The sequence below is a fragment of the Erythrolamprus reginae genome, chromosome 1 (assembly GCF_031021105.1).
Source record: "Erythrolamprus reginae isolate rEryReg1 chromosome 1, rEryReg1.hap1, whole genome shotgun sequence".
NCBI classification, from domain to species: domain Eukaryota; kingdom Metazoa; phylum Chordata; class Lepidosauria; order Squamata; family Dipsadidae; genus Erythrolamprus; species Erythrolamprus reginae.
Window position 1 is genome coordinate 158,621,758 of NC_091950.1, and position 17,492 is coordinate 158,639,249.

General features: G+C 42.3%; 1 protein-coding gene across 2 annotated transcripts in view; it reads left to right on the forward strand.

Annotated features, from left to right (window-relative positions):
- PDIA5 (protein disulfide isomerase family A member 5) overlaps positions 1–17,492 on the forward strand; it is a 281,836-nt gene that overhangs the window by 14,307 nt on the left and 250,037 nt on the right. The gene's annotated exons all lie outside the window — the stretch shown is intronic.

Genomic DNA, 17,492 nt, shown 5'->3' on the forward strand with positions numbered 1-17,492 from the left:
TTTCCATGTGGACATGGACCCATTGAGGACTATTCATTGGGCGCAATTGGTCAGCCAATTGTCAATTCATCTGGTTGTGTTGTAGTCTATCCCACTTTTCTCTAATTTGCGGAGTAGTAGGTTGTGGTCCACCTTGTCGAATGCTTTACTGGAGTCCAGATATACTAAGTTCACTGCGTTAACATTCTTCTTTCCTCAATGTGCTTAGTAGTAGGTTTTTTTTAAACTATGAGATTGGGTGGCATAGAAGTCTAATAAATTAAATTAAATTACATTACATTAAATTACATTAAATGTCAAATTGAATTAATGGACTCTGCATGGAGATTTTATTGGAGAAATAATTTCTCTAGAAGGTGGTTTTGATATGGCACAAACATGAGCACTACAGTAATACAATATTGCATTAGTATATGAATGATGTTCACAGAAATGAATGCTAGAGTATATAGACATTTTGTCTAGATTACAAAAGCAATTCAAGCTAGAAAGACAATTAAACAAGGACACACCTTCACATATCATTGTTTAATTGGTACATCCACTCAGTATGGAGATTTTAACCAGAGAAAAGCATCATCTCCCAAAGCTAGTCAGCAAATATATATGCAGCAGATGGAATAGTTTTATCATAATCTTAAGTAGCAAAAGGGACCAAGGAAAGCTGTGTTCCATTTCACCAGAGGTCTCTCGCAACAGATGAACTTTGAATAAACCAAGATTATGAATTTTGCAAAAAAAACCCACCCCAAAACCTCTACCTCTAGCATTGAGCATCACAATATTAAGAAGGTGATATGTACCAATAAGGGAGAATATTTGTAACTCAATGTTGAAATGAGGGGTGCTTAACGCCCTCTGAGCTTGATCGTTTCCTTGCAATATTTCATTACCCAAACTAGGGAACCACATGAACAGCACTGATGATGTTACTTAGCTTGAATAATAAAACACCTGCAAGAAAACAACCAAACTTAAAGAATTAGCAAGGACTCCTCAAGATGTTATGTTTCAAATATTTAGTGTTTGGATTTCAGTTTGTAGGAAACCATAATGTCTGTACAGTGATACCTTGTCTTTCAAACCCCTCGTCATACAAACTTTTCGAGATACAAACCCAGGGTTTAAGATTTTTTTGCCTCTTCTTACAAACTATTTTCACCTTACAAACCCAAGCCGCCGCCGCTGGGATGCCCCACCTCCAGATTTCCATTGCCAGCGAAGCACCCGTTTTTGCACTGCTGGGATGCCCCTGAGGCTCCCCTCCATGGGAAACCCCACCTCCGGACTTCCGTGTTTTTGTGATGCTGCAGGGGAATCCCAGCAGTGCAAAAACGGGCGCTTTGCTGGCAAAGGAAGTCCAGAGGTGGGGTTTCCCAGCAAGGGGAGCCTCAGTGAAATCGCAGCATCGCAAAAACACAGAGGTCCGGAGGTGAGGTTTCGAGGACTTCGGTGCTTTTGCGATGCTGTGATTTCACTGATTCTCCCTTAGCTGGGAAACCCCACCTCCGGACTTCCGTTACCAGTGAAGCACATGTTTTTGCGATGCTGGGATTCCCCTGCTGGGATTCCCCTGCAGCATCACAAAAACTCAGAAGTCTGGAGGTGGGGTTTCCTAGGGAGGGGAGCCTCAGGGGAATCCCAGCAGCACAAAAACGGGCGCTTCGGCTGTCTAAAGGGGTGAATTTTGGGCTTGCATGCATTAATCGCTTTTCCATTGATTCCTATGGGAAACATTGTTTTGTCTTACAAACTTTTCACCTTACAAACCTTGTCCCGGAACCAATTAAGTTCGTAAGACGAGGTATCACTGTATTATCCCTGTTTAATTAAATTCTTAAGGGGATTCATTAATTACTACTTTCTCTTTTTGAAACATGGGATATATTTCAACAGCTTTACAATTATTTGAGGTTGAGGCACTGATGCATCTCTCTTCTATGATCCTAGTAAGCCAATGGACCACTTTTGTTAAACTTGATGTAATTCAAACCAAACTTGACAGGAAGTGATCCTAGTGCATTCCTAATGCAATGAGCAAGGAATGAGACTGAGCAAAAGGTAGAGACTAGGCTATTATTGGCTAAGTCTAAATTGTCTGGTTCCTAGTCTGATCTCACAAGTACTGGCTGGTAGTAATCCATCTTTCTGAAATGGGACTGTTGACAGACTGTGACACTGGATATTCTTCCGAGATCTTAATGTTTTTTTGATTATGAGTAGACCGTAGCATTGCTTAGGAAAAGGACTCTGGATAGGGAATCACAAATTGAATTTAGTAGAATTTCTATAGTAGTTGAACTGGAAAACCATATGTTTTAAATTAGTAATTCCAGGCAACTGAGCAGTTCATAAATACTGCAGTCATTTTATGCTAACACAACTGGACATCCTATCAGCATTTTTTGAGTATAATTTCAAAAGACTCCCTTTGCAGAAAGAATCTTCTCTACAGCACATTATGTTTTTGAATCTTTGGCTCACATTCTATTGCATTGTGGCTTCCTGAGTCTTCTGGAAATAGTTGTGCAAATAATTTTTAATAAGAGTGGTGAATGAAATGTTTTGTCACTGGGAAGTTTGCTTATTTTTTCCTTAATTTCATACATTTATATTTAATATATTTGAATTATTGTTGGAAGTGATTTTAGTATAAATTGATAGAAAATATGGTATACAGTATAACACCACACTTATATTCTATTGTTTCTTTAAGTAGCTCAAGTATACATAGATGGATCTTTCAGCCATGTGAGATTTTTTTTGGAGCTGAGGAAACTGACTGGTCAAAATCAGGTTCATGATAAAATGTGACCCTGAGCTTGAACTTCCCTAATCCATTTTACTCATGAAAATGCCTGTATTTACATAGTTTTGTACTTTGAGATAATATTTTACAGTATGTTGAAAGGAATGCTGATGCTAATATATTTACTACCTAACAAACACGAAACTTTTCCAAAGGTGCTTTTATCAAGAGGCAACTGGACTTTCTGGTTTTCTTTTAAGAGATTTTGCTTCTCATTGAAGAAGCTTCTTGGTCGAGAAGCCAAACGTCTCAAAGAATAACCAGAAAGTTTTGAAAAAAAGCACTTTGGGGGACAACCATGACCTGGATAATTGAGAATCTCCATAGGCAAATAGTAAAGTGATTTACCCCCTACCCTTTGAAACATGTAATTATTCATTTTTGTATCCTGCCTTCATTACTTATAAATAACTCAAGTTGGTGAACAGATATAACACATTTCTGTTTTCCCCAAAAGAATAAACCTGTGAAGTGGGTTGGACTCAGAGAGAGTGATATGACTATGGTAGAGCAATTAGTGAAAATTCAGGCAGTTCAGAGTTTTTTTTAAAAAGGTTTGGATATAGAAATTTATCTCAGATCCAAAAATTAATTTCTTTGCCATTTTTAAAGCTATGTAGCAGTTAATATTATCACAATTTCCTGTTATTTTACACAAGAAAATGGAATGGAATGAAATTCTTTATTGGCCAAGTGCGATTGGACACACATGTAATTTGTCTTTGGTGCATATGCTCTCAGTGTACATAAAAGAAAAGATACATTTGTCAGGAATCATAAGGTACAACACTTAATGATTGTCATTATGTACAAATAAGCAATCAGGAAACAATATTAATGTAAATCGTAAGGATACAAGCAACAAGTTACAGTCATACTGTCATAAGTGGGAGGAGATGGGTGATAGGAATGATGAGAAGACCAATAGTAATAGTATTAGCTTTAGTTAATAGTTTACAGTGGTGAGGGAATTATTTGTTCAGTAGAGTGATGGCATTCGGGGAAAAAACTTGGTGCGCAATGCTCGATAGCATCATTTCAAGGGTAGGAGTTGAAACAGTTTATGTCCCTCTTTTTTAACTTCCCTCTTTTTGATTTGTGTGGTATACAGGTCCTCAATGGAAGGCAGGTTGGCAGTAATGTTATTTCTGCAGTTCTGATTATCGTCTGAACATATACCTCTTGCTTTAGTAGTAATGTTAATTAAATGACATTAGTCCATTAATCTGTACTATTACTGTGGTGATGATGATTTGAAAAGCAGCAGTGGTAATGTGAAGTTTCAAAATGACAAAAGATGATAGATTAAGTGAAGTTTAAAGAATAAATACGCAACATGAATTGCCTGATATTATACCAGTTTGTCGCCCAATTAGAATTATTCTTCTTTTAAGTCTATTATTTTTCAACCAATTTGCTGTATTATTTTCCAGAGGTTTAGAATGAGCTTTATAATTCTGCAGATTGATGACATTCAAAATGACTTGCCTGCTGTTGAAATCAATGCAGCAAACTGGAAAATCATGCATGAAATACTCACCAGCAAAATAAAGGAAAGGTTATTATGGCAATCCTAAAGCTCTAGGAATTAATGCTGTCAATTTTATTACCGTCTGCATTTTTTTAACCTTCAGTTGAATATTAACATCTTTATTTTTATGTAGAAAACAGAATTAATGTTAAAGGAGACACGGTTACCTGAACATTAAACAATGGTTCAGAAAACTCAAGCTTGGATTGATTAAATTTAAAAAATTATCAGCTAGTTTAGTTGAGTTCATTTAGAATTTAACCAAGACACTGGATTTCGGTTGACTACACATATCATGGAACTCTATGGTGGTTTGTTTGATTTTTGTGACATTATAGTGTGGTTTATAAACAGTGGTTAGAATTACCCATTTATTGAGCATTTTCTTCAAAAACCAAATGCATGCATATGTTTGTTTTCTTGCTTGGAAAGTTGTTTAGGTTCTGTATAACACAGAAAAAATTTGCAATTATATGGGACCAATGACAAATTCTGTGTGTCTCCAATCACACTTGGCCAATAAAGAATTATGTTCTGTTCTGTTCTGTTCTGTTCTTTTTCTTGTAAAATACATCTATTTCAGTTTTATTTTTATGTCTGACCCTCACCCCATCCCCAAATAGTCCCCATTTATTTCTACTCCATAGAACTTACCCCCCCCCCCCCAGGAAAGTCTTGCTTTACATACACTTTCAGTTCTACTACCAAGATCATGTTAGAGTATTTTAAGGAAGGAAGGAAACCTAAAGAATTACAGATCCTTCATGAGAGCCAATTTGGTCTAGAAACCAGGAGATTGTGAGTTCTGTCTGTAGTCCTGCTTTAGTCATGAAGGCTACCTGGGTGACTTTGGGCCAGTTATGCCCTCTCAGCCTAATATGCCTCATAGAGTTGTGAGGAAAATAGGAAAAAGTATTGTATGTGTTCAGCACCTTCAGTTATTTATAAAATAACTTTATTTATAAAAATATGGCAAGGTATAAATAAAACAAAAAAATACAGGTGGTTTGTTTGTTTGTTTGTTTGTTTGTTTGTTTGTTTGTTTGTTTGTTCGTTCGTTCGTTCGTTCGTTCGTTCGTTCGTTCGTTCGTTCATTCATTCATTCATTCATTCGATTTTTATGCCACCCTTCTCCTTAGACTCAGGGCAGCTTACAACATGTTAGCAATAGCACTTTTTAACAGAGCCAGCATATTGCCCCCTACAATCTGGGTCCTCATTTTACCCACCTCGGAAGGATGGAAGGCTGAGTCAACCTTGAGCCGGTGGTGAGATTTGAACCGCTGACCTATAGATCTACAGTCCTCTTCAGTGGCCTACAGTACAGCACTCTGCCTGCTGCGCCACCCCTGGCTTACAACCACTATGGAGCCCAAGATTTCTATTGCTAAGCAAGTGAGTTAAGTGAGTTTCCCCCCATTTTATGACCTTTCTTGCCACCATTATTAAACAACACTTCAGTTGTTAAATGAATCTGGCTTCCCGTTGACTTTGCTTGTCAGAAAGTCACAAAAGGTAATCATATGACTTTGGGACGGTGCAGCTGCCATAAATATGAGGTACCAAGTAGCTAAATTTTAATCACATGACTACGGGGATGCTACAAAGGTCGTAAGGGTGAAAAATGGTCATAAGTCCATTTTTCAGTGCGGTTGTAACTTTGAATGGTCACTAAACGAACTGTTGTAAGTTGAGGACTATCTGTATGCTTGTCATGCAAAGTCTTACATACGTTGACTCAAAAAGTAAACCATATAAATTTGAAGTATTATTCCCAGATAAGAGAGCATAAGTTTTTTATTGGTCTGCCTTTTGCCAGGCATATTTGACTGCTTCTGGAGCATTATTTATTTTATTTTATTTTATTTTATCTTATTTTATTATTTTATTTATTTTATTTTATTTTATTTTATTTTATTATTTTATTTTATTTATTTTATTTTATTTTATTTTATTTTATATTATTTTATTTATTATTTTATTTTATTATTTTAAACAGAATTAATGTTAAAGGAGACACGGTTACCTGAACATTAAACAATGGTTCAGAAAACTCAAGCTTGGATTGATTAAATTTAAAAAATTATCAGCTAGTTTAGTTGAGTTCATTTAGAATTTAACCAAGACACTGGATTTCGGTTGACTACACATATCATGGAACTCTATGGTGGTTTGTTTGATTTTTGTGACACTATAGTGTGGTTTATAAACAGTGGTTAGAATTACCCATTTATTGAGCATTTTCTTTAAAAACCAAATGCATGCATATGTTTGTTTTCTTGCTTGGAAAGTTGTTCAGGTTCTGTATAACACAGAAAAAATTTGCAATTATATGGGACCAATGACAAATTCTGTGTGTCTCCAGTCACACTTGGCCAATAAAGAATTATGTTCTGTTCTGTTCTGTTCTTTTTCTTGTAAAATACATCTATTTCAGTTTTATTTTTATGTCTGACCCTCACCCCATCCCCAAATAGTCCCCATTTATTTCTACTTATTTTATTATTTTATTTTATTTTATTTATTTTATTTTATTTATTTTATTTTATTATTTTATTATTTTATTATTTTATTATTTTATTTATTTTATTTTATTTTATTTTATTTTATTTTATTTTATTTTATTTTATTTTATTTTATTATTTTATTTATTATTTTATTTAATTTTATTTATTGGATTTGTATGCCACCCCTCTCCGGAGACTCGGGGCGGCTAACAGCAATAATAAAACAGTGTACAATAATAATCCAATACTAAAAACAATTAAAAACCCATTAATATAAAAACCAAACATACATACAGACATACCATGCATAAAATTGTAAAGGCCTAGGGGGAAAGAGTAAAATGTTTCCTAGCCTGATTCCTGCTAACAAGCCAAAATTATCCAAATCCAGTCTATTTATACCATAGTCTGACTTCTGACAACCATATTTACATGCAGCAGCCCTGTGCACTGGGTGAGTCAGAAATGTATTTGTGGAGGCAAAACTCTGTAAAACAAAGGTAATTTCAGTTTTAGTTCAGTTCAGTGTTAAGTATCACACTAAGAAACCTAAGGTGGGTTCCTGAAAAGAAGCACATCCAAACATGCTGCTTTCCAAGGCCAAATTCAGCATAATGAATAAGGTATAAAAGGTATAAAAATACCTTTAGTTAACCAGATAAAAGGTTGGCAGTCATTGATGATAGTAACCTGGCACAGATATGTAGCTGAGCTGCCAACAAGATAATTCATATTATAAATCTGCCTGAAATCAGAGGCCTTATTTAACATCCTGGATTCATGTTATTCCCAATATTAAATATAGGTAATTCTCATCAACCTTGAAGGGAAGTGCTTCAGGATAATTAGTTAAAAATGGGCTACAGCTGAAGACATTAACGTCTATACATGTGCTAAGTATTATTAAGAATAATTTGTTCCGTCTCTGATTTTCATTTAATGTGTTGATACACTTAGTGAATCTCTCTAGCCTTCCTTCTAGGAGGTAATAAACATGGCATGCTTTTTTTGATTAATTTTTACAAATACATTCTTTTCACAAATGGTAATCTGGAACAAATGTGTTAATGAAATAATATCGAAGGGTGCTTGGATTGAATTTAACATTCATAGTGAAAAGAAAAAAATCTTTTGTAAATGCTGCTAATTGACCATGTTACAATCATTTGCTAATTAGTAAATAGTGGTGAGGGTTTTCCTCAAGAATCATTTTAAAATTGCCAGATGCAGCATCAATAGTTGGCTATTCAAGGGTTTAAGAAGATTTGAGGCAGAATTATTATAACTAAATTCTGTTTCATACAACCCGGCATTTTATGGTAGTGTTCTGATTTCAAGTTCAGCATTCTCTGTGCAGTTTGATAACTCCTTATCTTGATAATTGCTTGATAATTTCTTATTTTGAAAATAAGCATCTAGAAAAATTAATTTAAATGAATGTCATCTCTATACTGGTGTAGACCTTTACAGCCAGTATGTTGAGCAGTATTGGGACTTCAGGTTTTAGGGATATCCACTTTGGCAACTTTATGACTTGTGGACTTCAACTCCCAGAATTCCAAGGTTGGCAACCCCTGGTCTAGACAACAGTTTTCCTGATGTTTTGTTGGCACCTGTGGCTGACCCCTTCAGAAGCAAGGACTTTAGCCAAGCTGGTTTTTGATTGATCAACCCTTGTCAACTAGTTGGAAACCAGTTTGGTTAAAGATGAATCCGTAGTTAGGACACTTGCTATAAAAGAGGGGGACAGTCAGTTCTTCAATTAAAAAGCAAAAGAAAATTGTGAGTATTGTAGTGTAGTGTTTCCCAACCTTGGCAACTTGAAGATATCTGGACTTGAACTCCCAGAATTCCCCAGCCAGCATTCGCTGGCTGGGGAATTCTGGGAGTTGAAGTCCAAATATCTTCAAGTTGCCAAGGTTGGGAAACACTGCTGTAGTGTATGGTGTGAGAATAACAGAATAAGAGAGTTGGAAGGACCATGGAGGTCTTCTAGTCCAACCCCTTGCTCTGGCAGGAAACCATAACATTTCAGAGAAATGTTGATATATTTCTTTTTGAAAAGTACATAAAATTTATTCAGATATTAAATTATAGCAAAGGATCAGAATGATTTTTAGTAGAGACAAATAGAAGTGGGCTATGATGATTTCTACTTCTAATCTAGTATGGTATTAATGTTAGTATCAGATTATACTAACATTTCTGTATCTGCAGTCAAGATGTAAAAGTAAAGCTTTGGATGCTGAAACAAAAGTTCAAAATAGAAATCAATAGACTAATAATGATTAGTCTACTGTGGATAAAAAATCCGAAGTCCAGTAGCATCTTCTCCAACTAAGACAATATTAGAAAGCAAAATAAAAACCAGCCCACATCAGCAGGTTTATAGAACGACCAGACTGATGTAGGACTTAAAATGGGTTAAGTTGGGGAGGGGGGATTGAGAGGAAAATAAATTGGTTATGGAAGATGCAGATTATATATGAAATTGACAGTACAGTGATCCCTCGATTATCGCGAGGGTTCCGTTCCAGGACCCCTCGCAATAATCGAATTTTCGCGATGTAGGGTTCCGGAAGTAAAAACATCATCTGCGCATGCGCGCCATTTTTTTTCATGGCCGCACGTGCGCAGATGGTGGGGTTTGCGTATGGGAGGTGGGGAAGACCCTGGGAAGGTTCCTTCGGCCGCCTAGCAGCTGATCTGCTCGGTAGCGCAGCAGCAGCGAGGAGCCGAAGATTGGAGTTTCCCAGCCGCCCACGCAAAGGGGAAACCCCATCTTCGGCTCCTTGCGCTACCGAGCAGATCAGCTGCTAGGTGGCCGAAGGAACCTTCCCTGGGTCTTCCCCGTGGCCTCGGATCCTCGCTGATGCCCGCCCGCCGTTTGCCGCTCGCCTCGTTCGCCGCTCGCCTCGTTCACCCCCCGCTCGCCTCGTTCGCCCGCCTCATTCACCCCCCGCTCACCTCGTTCGCCCGCCTCTCGCCCCGTTCACCCGCCGCTCACCTCGTTTGCCCGCCTCGTTCGCCGCTCGCCTCGTTCACCCCCCGCTCGCCTCGTTCGCTCGCCTCGTTCGCCGCTCGCCTCGTTCGCCCACCTCGTTCACCCCCCGCTCGCCTCGTTCGCCCGCCTCGTTCGCTCGCCTTGTTTGCCCGCCTCGTTCACCCCCCGCTCGCCTCGTTCGCCCGCCTCGTTCGCTCGCCTGTTTCACCCACCTCGTTCACCCCCCGCTCGCCTCGTTCGCTCGCCTCGTTCGCCCGCCTCGTTCACCGCTCGCCTCGTTCACCCCCCGCTCACCTCGTTCGCCGCTCGCCTCGTTCGCCCGCCTCGTTCACCCCCCGCTCGCCTCGTTCGCCCGCCTCGTTCGCCCGCCTCGTTCACCCCCAGCTCGCCTCGTTCGCCTGCCTCGTTCGCCCGCCTCGTTCGCCGCTCGCCTCGTTCACCCCCGCTCGCCTCGTTCACCCCCGCTCGCCTCGTTCGCCCGCCTCGTTCGCTCGCCTCGTTTGCCCGCCTCATTCACCCCCCGCTCGCCTCGTTCGCTCGCCTCGTTCGCCCGCCTCGTTCGCCGCTCGCCTCGTTCACCCCCTGCTCGCCTCGTTCACCCCCTGCTCGCCTCGTTCGCTCGCCTCGTTCGCTCGCCCCGTTCACCCCCTGCTCGCCTCGTTCACCCCCTGCTCGCCTCGTTCGCTCGCCTCGTTCGCTCGCCCCATTCACCCGCCGCTCGCCTCGTTCGCCTGCCGCTGTCGGGACACCCCCCACCCCAGCACTTTAAATCCCGCCGCTTCTGCTGGATACGGGCGATGGGGGGGCGAGCTGCCACAGCCCTGGCTTCCGTGCCACTCATCCCACCCACCGCCCGTATCCAGCAGAAGCGGCGGGATTCAAAGTGCTGCGGTGGGGGGGCTGTCGGGACAAGCCGCGCACAAAGGCCGAGGCGAGGCTGAGCAGGAGAAGCCAACCAGCGAGGCGGTGGGCTAGGAGCCGCAGGCGAAAGGAGCTCGGGCATCGGAGTGCGGCGCCAGGCATTGTTCTCCGGACCCCGCCCGCTCAGCCCGGCTGCTGGATTCAAAGTGCTGGGGTGGGGGTGGGCTGTCAGGACAAGGAGCGAGGGGGCTGCGAAGGGGCGCACGCGGCAGAGCTCCGGCGGAGGAGAGGTGGCGGGGAGAAGCTCTCTTTCCCTCCCCCCCGGAAAAAAGAAAGCAGCCCCAGCCAAAGACGCCCAGCGAGAAAGAGGCCTCCGCGCCGACTTTTCTCGGCTGCTGCCCACGCCCGGCTCTCTTGGCAGGCAGAAGCAACAAGTCCGGCGCGGAGGCCTCTTTCTCGCTGGGCGTCTTTGGCTGGGGCTGCTTTCTTTTTTCCGGGGGTGGGGGAAGAGGGAGAGAGAGCTTCTCCCCACCACCTCTCCCCACCGCCTCATGGGGGTCGTGTGAACGTGCTACATACATACTGTATTGCATCCCTGGGCAACGGGGAAACCCCAAGACCATCGGTTTGGACTTCCCATTCCTCCAAGTCACTTCGCCGCTCGTGTCCTGGCTAAACTGGGCGGCAGGATACAGGCTTTGAGTTTTGGCTGCAGGGGGAGGGAGTTAGGAAAGTCCTACTTCTCCCCCCGCAGCCAAAAACTCAAAGCCTGTCTCCTGCCGCCCGGTTTAGCCAGGACACGAGCGGCGAAATGACACCCCCCACCCCAGCACTTTGAATCCCGCCGCAAGGTAAGCTTCGGGGCGGGGCGGGCGGGGCCCTTTTGTGCCAGTCGGGGAGGCGGCGGCGGCGGCTGCAGCAGAGGCAGGCGGGGGAGGCCGGCCCGCCGGAGGGGCGATGCGGGCGGCGGAGACAGGCGAGGTCCCGGCCGCCCCCCGCCCGCTTGGCCACGGGGGCTGAAGTTGCCACACTGCCTTTGCAAACCTGCCCGAACGAGGGAGGCGAGGGAGCCCCTTTGTTGGCCGGCGGCCTGGCCGGCCCTTGGCGCGCGGTGCCCGCGGGGACTGCTGTGGCGGGGCCTGCCCACTGCCTTCGCCCAGACCAGAGAGGCGTCACTCGGCTGGGCTGGCGGATCCGCGGAGGCGTCGCCGAGGCCGGGCTGAGCGGTGCCATGGGAGCGGGCGGCTTGGCCTCGCTGCGGCGGCGACGGCGGCTTTGCGGGTCCTCGCTGGCGGCCTTTTCCCTCCTCCCGCCGGGCGGAGGAGGCTGCGGGGCTTTCTAAAGGGAGGAAGAACTTGCTATCGAGCCTGCTAATGAAATCCAACCGGTGGAGGGTCTGAAATTCCACCCGAGGGGAAATGGAAAAAAGCCCAGCCGGGAGCGCGGCGCCAGGCATTGTTCTCCGGACCCCGCCCGCAGCCTGGAGAGGGAAAGGGCCGCCGCGGGTTGGATTTCATTAGCAGGCTCGATAGCAAGTTCGATAGCGTCGGGCGAACGAGGCGAGCGTCGGGCGAACGAGGCGAGCGTCGGGCGAACGAGGGGAGCATCGGGCGAACGACGGGAGCGGCGGGCGAACGAGGGGAGCGGCGGGCGAACGAGGCGAGCGGCGGGCGAACGAGGCGAGCGGCGGGCGAACGAGGGGAGCGGCGGGCGAACGAGGCGAGCGGCGGGCGAACGAGGCGAGCGGCGGGCGAACGAGGCGAGCGGCGGGCGAACGGGGGGAGCGGCGGGCGAACAGGGGGAGCGGCGGGCGAACGAGGCGAGCGGTGGGCGAACGAGGCGAGCGGCGGGCGAACGGGGCAAGCGGCAAACGGCGGGCGGGCATCAGCGGGATCCGAGGCGGCGAATTCGCTTCCGGACTCAGCTCAAAAGCGCCGATAGCCAGCGCCAAGGAACGGCTTGTCCACGCTGGCTCTCCGTGCTTTCGAGCTGAGTCCGGGAGCGAATTCGCTTCAGGACTCAGCGAGGAGTTTGCGTGGGCGGTGGGGAAACTCCTCGCTGACGCCAGCAAGAGGGGGAAGACCCAGGAAAGCCGCCCAGCAGCTGATCTCCCGGTTGCCATCTACGCATGCGTGCCCATAGAAAAAAACGCACGCATGCGTAGATGGTATTTTGACTTCCGGGTTGAAAAATCGCGAAGTACCCTGTTCGCAATGGTTGGGGACGCAATAAACGGGGGATCACTGTACAGTGATACCTTGTCTTACAAACGCCTCATCATACAAACTTTTCAAGATACAAACCCGGGACTTAAGATTTTTTTGCCTCTTCTTACAAACTATTTTCACCTTACAAACCCACCGCCGCCGCTGGGATGCCCTGCCTCCGGACTTCCGTTGCCAGTGAAGCACCCATTTTTGCACTGCTGGGATTCCTCTGAGGCTCCCCTCCATGGGAAACTCCACCTCCGGCCTTCTGTGTTTTTGTGATGCTGCAGGGGAATCCCAGCAGGGGAATCCCAGCAGCGCAAAAACGGGCGCTTTGCTGGCAACGGAAGTCTGGAGGTGGGGTTTCCCAGCAAGGGGAGTTTGCGATGCTGCGATTTCACTGATGCTCCCCTTTCTGGGAAACCCCACCTCCGGACTTTTGTTGCCAGCAAAGCGCCCGTTTTTGCGCTGCTGGGATCCCCCTGCTGGGATTCCCCTGCAGCATCACAAAAACACAGAAGTCCGGAGATGGAGTTTCCCATGAAAGGGAGCCTCAGGGAAATCCCAGCAGTGCAAAAACAGGTGCTTCGGCTGGCAAAAGGGGTGAATTTTGGGCTTGCACGCATTAATTGCTTTTCCATTGATTCCTATGGGAAACATTGTTTCGTCTTACAAACTTTTCACCTTAAGAACCTCATCCCGGAACCAATTAAGTTTGTAAGACAAGGTATCACTGTAATGGGTTGCAAATCCTGTAGCTACCAGTTTGTACTCAAGTTCGATGCTTCTGCACATGCACATTAGCATCGGGGGCGGGTGGGTGAGGCCTCCTGCCACTATTGCTACCCGATCCTAGATCCAGGCCATACCAGTAGCAACCCACCACTAGAGATGGATTATAATTACCTTGTGGATTAACAGTTGTAAGGTATTAAAAACACGTTGTTTTGGAGACATTCTGAGATTGTCTAAAGCCATCTAATGTGTGCCAACTTCAATTGATTCCTCACTCATTGGTGCTGTTAAAATCCAGTTTTTCTAAAATAATCACTACGGAATTTCTTAGGTTGAATTGCTATGATATTACTCAATTTGAGTACTGATCTCAAACATGCATAAATTGTTTTTGCAGTTTTACCCTTCTAGCGGGGCAGTTCTAGCAAATGATGGCATCTATCATGTAATTATATATAGCAATAGCACTTAGGCTTATATACCACTTCACAGTGTTTTATAGCAGTTTACAGAGTCAGCACGTTGTCCCCAACAATCTGGTCCTCATATGGGTTAGGGCTTATTAATACTAAATTATTCATAATTTAAGTGGCTTGGGCTGTGAGTTGCAAGAGATAACTATGATATTGTATTTCTGTGATCTATCTTTTAATAGGACTTCTTGGGAATTAATATGCCTCTATTGATTTTTCTATTGATCTCATATACCTATATCTATAGTATATCTATAGATATATATGTGCGTGATTAATGGATCAACCAACCTTTATCTTTAGTTAAGATATACAGGTTAAGTACTGATGTTGATAAAAGTTAAAAATAAAAGTATAGCATATAGATACTTATTCTTAAAAAGTTAAAAAGTTAAAAATAAAAGTATAGCATATAGATACTTATTCTTACCTTTGTGCATTAAAAACCAAACAATATAACTACTTACTGGTTGTTCATCCCATAATATAGATAAGTAAGACATCAAATTTAAAAAAAATACTTTTAAATATACCTTTCAATAACTCCTAAACCCCTAGAGTCCTTCTATGATCATACACCAAAACTGGGTAGTCAATTGTCAAGCTATGTTTTTTGTTATTTTTCAGATGAATAAGAAATAGATACTGTATATTCAATTAGGAGGGGGGGGGGGAAACTAACATCCCTATTTTACTTTTCTAAATTTTTAAAAACAAATCTGAAATCTATCCCACTGTTCTACCATCTCTTGCAAGGATGGTAGCAAGAGATGGTTATCATCTCTGGAATCGAAAAAAATAAAATATATTTTTTTAAATGTTTCCTTCTGTTGAAAAAAAATACTAGCTCTGAACATTAAAATAATTTCTGTAGCTTATCATCATCTGCACATTTAGTTTCATAAGTTGGCTATGGTTTTAATAGCTCAGTTTTTTCTCATGACAGTACAATGATAATTATAGTTCATGCATTTCGATGTGAGAGCAAATTGCTTTGAACTGTAAAATTACAAACCAAATTGTGGTTTGATAATTGATTAGTGAGTTGTCCATAGGTTGCATGTTATGCTCCACTGAATCCTTATAATAGAGGAATCAGAGATGAGTTTGTGGGAAAAAACATACAACATTCTGAATAAATGCAATCTACATAGAAAAAAAACTCTTCCAGACAACTTGAATGGACGGATGGGAAGGATATGAGGGAGTATATAAAAAGTGATTGCTCAGAGATGCAAGAATGAATGCAAACTGTAACTCTTCCGTGAATATCCACTTTTAAAAAGGGCCTGTTTCTATAAGCTTGTCTATTCGGATATAGGCATGGCAAAGGAAGAAATATGAATTTTTTAAAAAATTGATGCGATTGTTTATGATGAAAAAGTGGCAGAATTGGTGATAGATATAAGAATTTTGGAACAGGGACAGACAGCTTTGGTAGCATCAGAAGCGGACCCTTGAGGAAAACTGGACATGTAAACAAAGGGCAGAAATAAAGAGTGAAAGTGGAATGATTGCAGAAGTATAAATATAAGTCATGTATGAAAAATGGCTAGAAGGAGATTAATCTTCCAAGAGAATGAATGGAAGGTGAAAGAAATATTTGATGCCCCTTGGTTGTTTAATGTATTTACAGATAAGTGTATAAGGCATGTTTTTGTGACTTTAAAGATATGTTGGTTGGAGACATCAATATATATGTATTTTTTATGTGGTGGACATGTGCTGAAGCCAAAGTGTATTGGAGTTCAATTCAAATGTGGATAGAAAAATATAGAAACAACATATAGAATTGAAACCAAAGATATTCCTATTGGATAAATTACCAGGGAAATTTAATAAAGAAAATACGTATTTAATTATTCATATAATTACAACAGCTAGAATTGTATTTGCGCAAAAATGGAAAACAACAAAATGGAAAGCTCCTTCTGAAAGGGAGGTAATTAAAAAATATTGGATTGTGCAGAAATGAATAGATTGACAATGAAAATTAAAGATAAGGAAGACTCTGAATATTGTAATGTATAGGTGGAACTTTATGATTAGTTAGAAAATGAATATGTACAATATAAGAAGATGAGTAATATTGATTAGGGAAAATGAAAAATTGAAGGTGGTAGTTCTAGGTGACAAAATTAGGCATTTGAGGAGGCAGCATCAAGATAGTAGTTAATATACCTAAGAAAACCTAAGATATATGCATAGATATGGGAGAGAAAAAACAAGTTTAAGAGATGCACCGATAACACTGTTTTACAAGTAAAAAGTTCTTACATAATTTTGGGGTGCTAAAAACAAAAATAACATTTAAAAATATATATTGGGACTAGTTTCCATTATAGAAGCAACCAACTAATGAAGTAAGGTTTATAAAATGCATGATGCAATTTACAGCATAGATTACATAGTATTGGTGACCAATAGAAAATTGCCACACGTACCAAAATGATGTAATATTGGCCAATAGCCAACCACAATATCTGTGGTTTAATGTTGGCCAACAACATAGATCATAATCCAGATGAGTGGAGGTTGTTGATGCTTCCAAGATTAGTCTTAAAGCTGTATTGCTGCATAATGTCAATTAGCCTACTATCTGTTCCAGTTGCTTATGCAGTTGCAATGAAAGAAAGATATGAAAACTTGAAAGACTCTTAAGATACATTAACTATGGTCAACATCAGGGTGACCAGAAAGTGGTTGCTATCTTATTTGGTCTTCAAAGTGGATATACACAAAATTGCTGCTTCCTATGTGAATGGGACAGTCGTGTGAAAGAATTGCACTATATGAAGAGACTGGCCTCTACAACAGACACAGCAATCAGGGAATAAAAATATAAAAATATAAAGCACTTGTAGACAGCAACAAGATTTTACTACCTCCCTTACACATCAAGTTGGGATTAATGAAAAACTTTATGAAGGCAATGGACATGAATAAAGTAACTTTCATGTGCCTGATAAGTAAATTTCCATTGCTTAGTGCTGCAAAAATAAATGAAGGAATTTTGGCCCATAGATCCATGAACTTGTTAACAGTGATGAGTTGCATGGCAAGGAAAAGATTGCATGGATAGCATTCATGTCAGTGACATCAAATATTCTTGGAAACAATAAATCAGCAAACTACAAGGAAGTGGTTGACAAACACATCCAGGCCTACAAAAATCTTGGTTGTAACATGTCCTTAAAAATCCATCTGAATTTCTTTCCATCAAATTGTGGAGTAGTGAGTGACGAGCATGGCCGCTTCCACCAAAACATTGCCGCTATGGAAAAAAGATATCAAGGTAAGTGGAGCCCATCAATGCTTGCAGACTACTATTTGACAATTGTAAGAGACAATCCTTTCCTTGAATA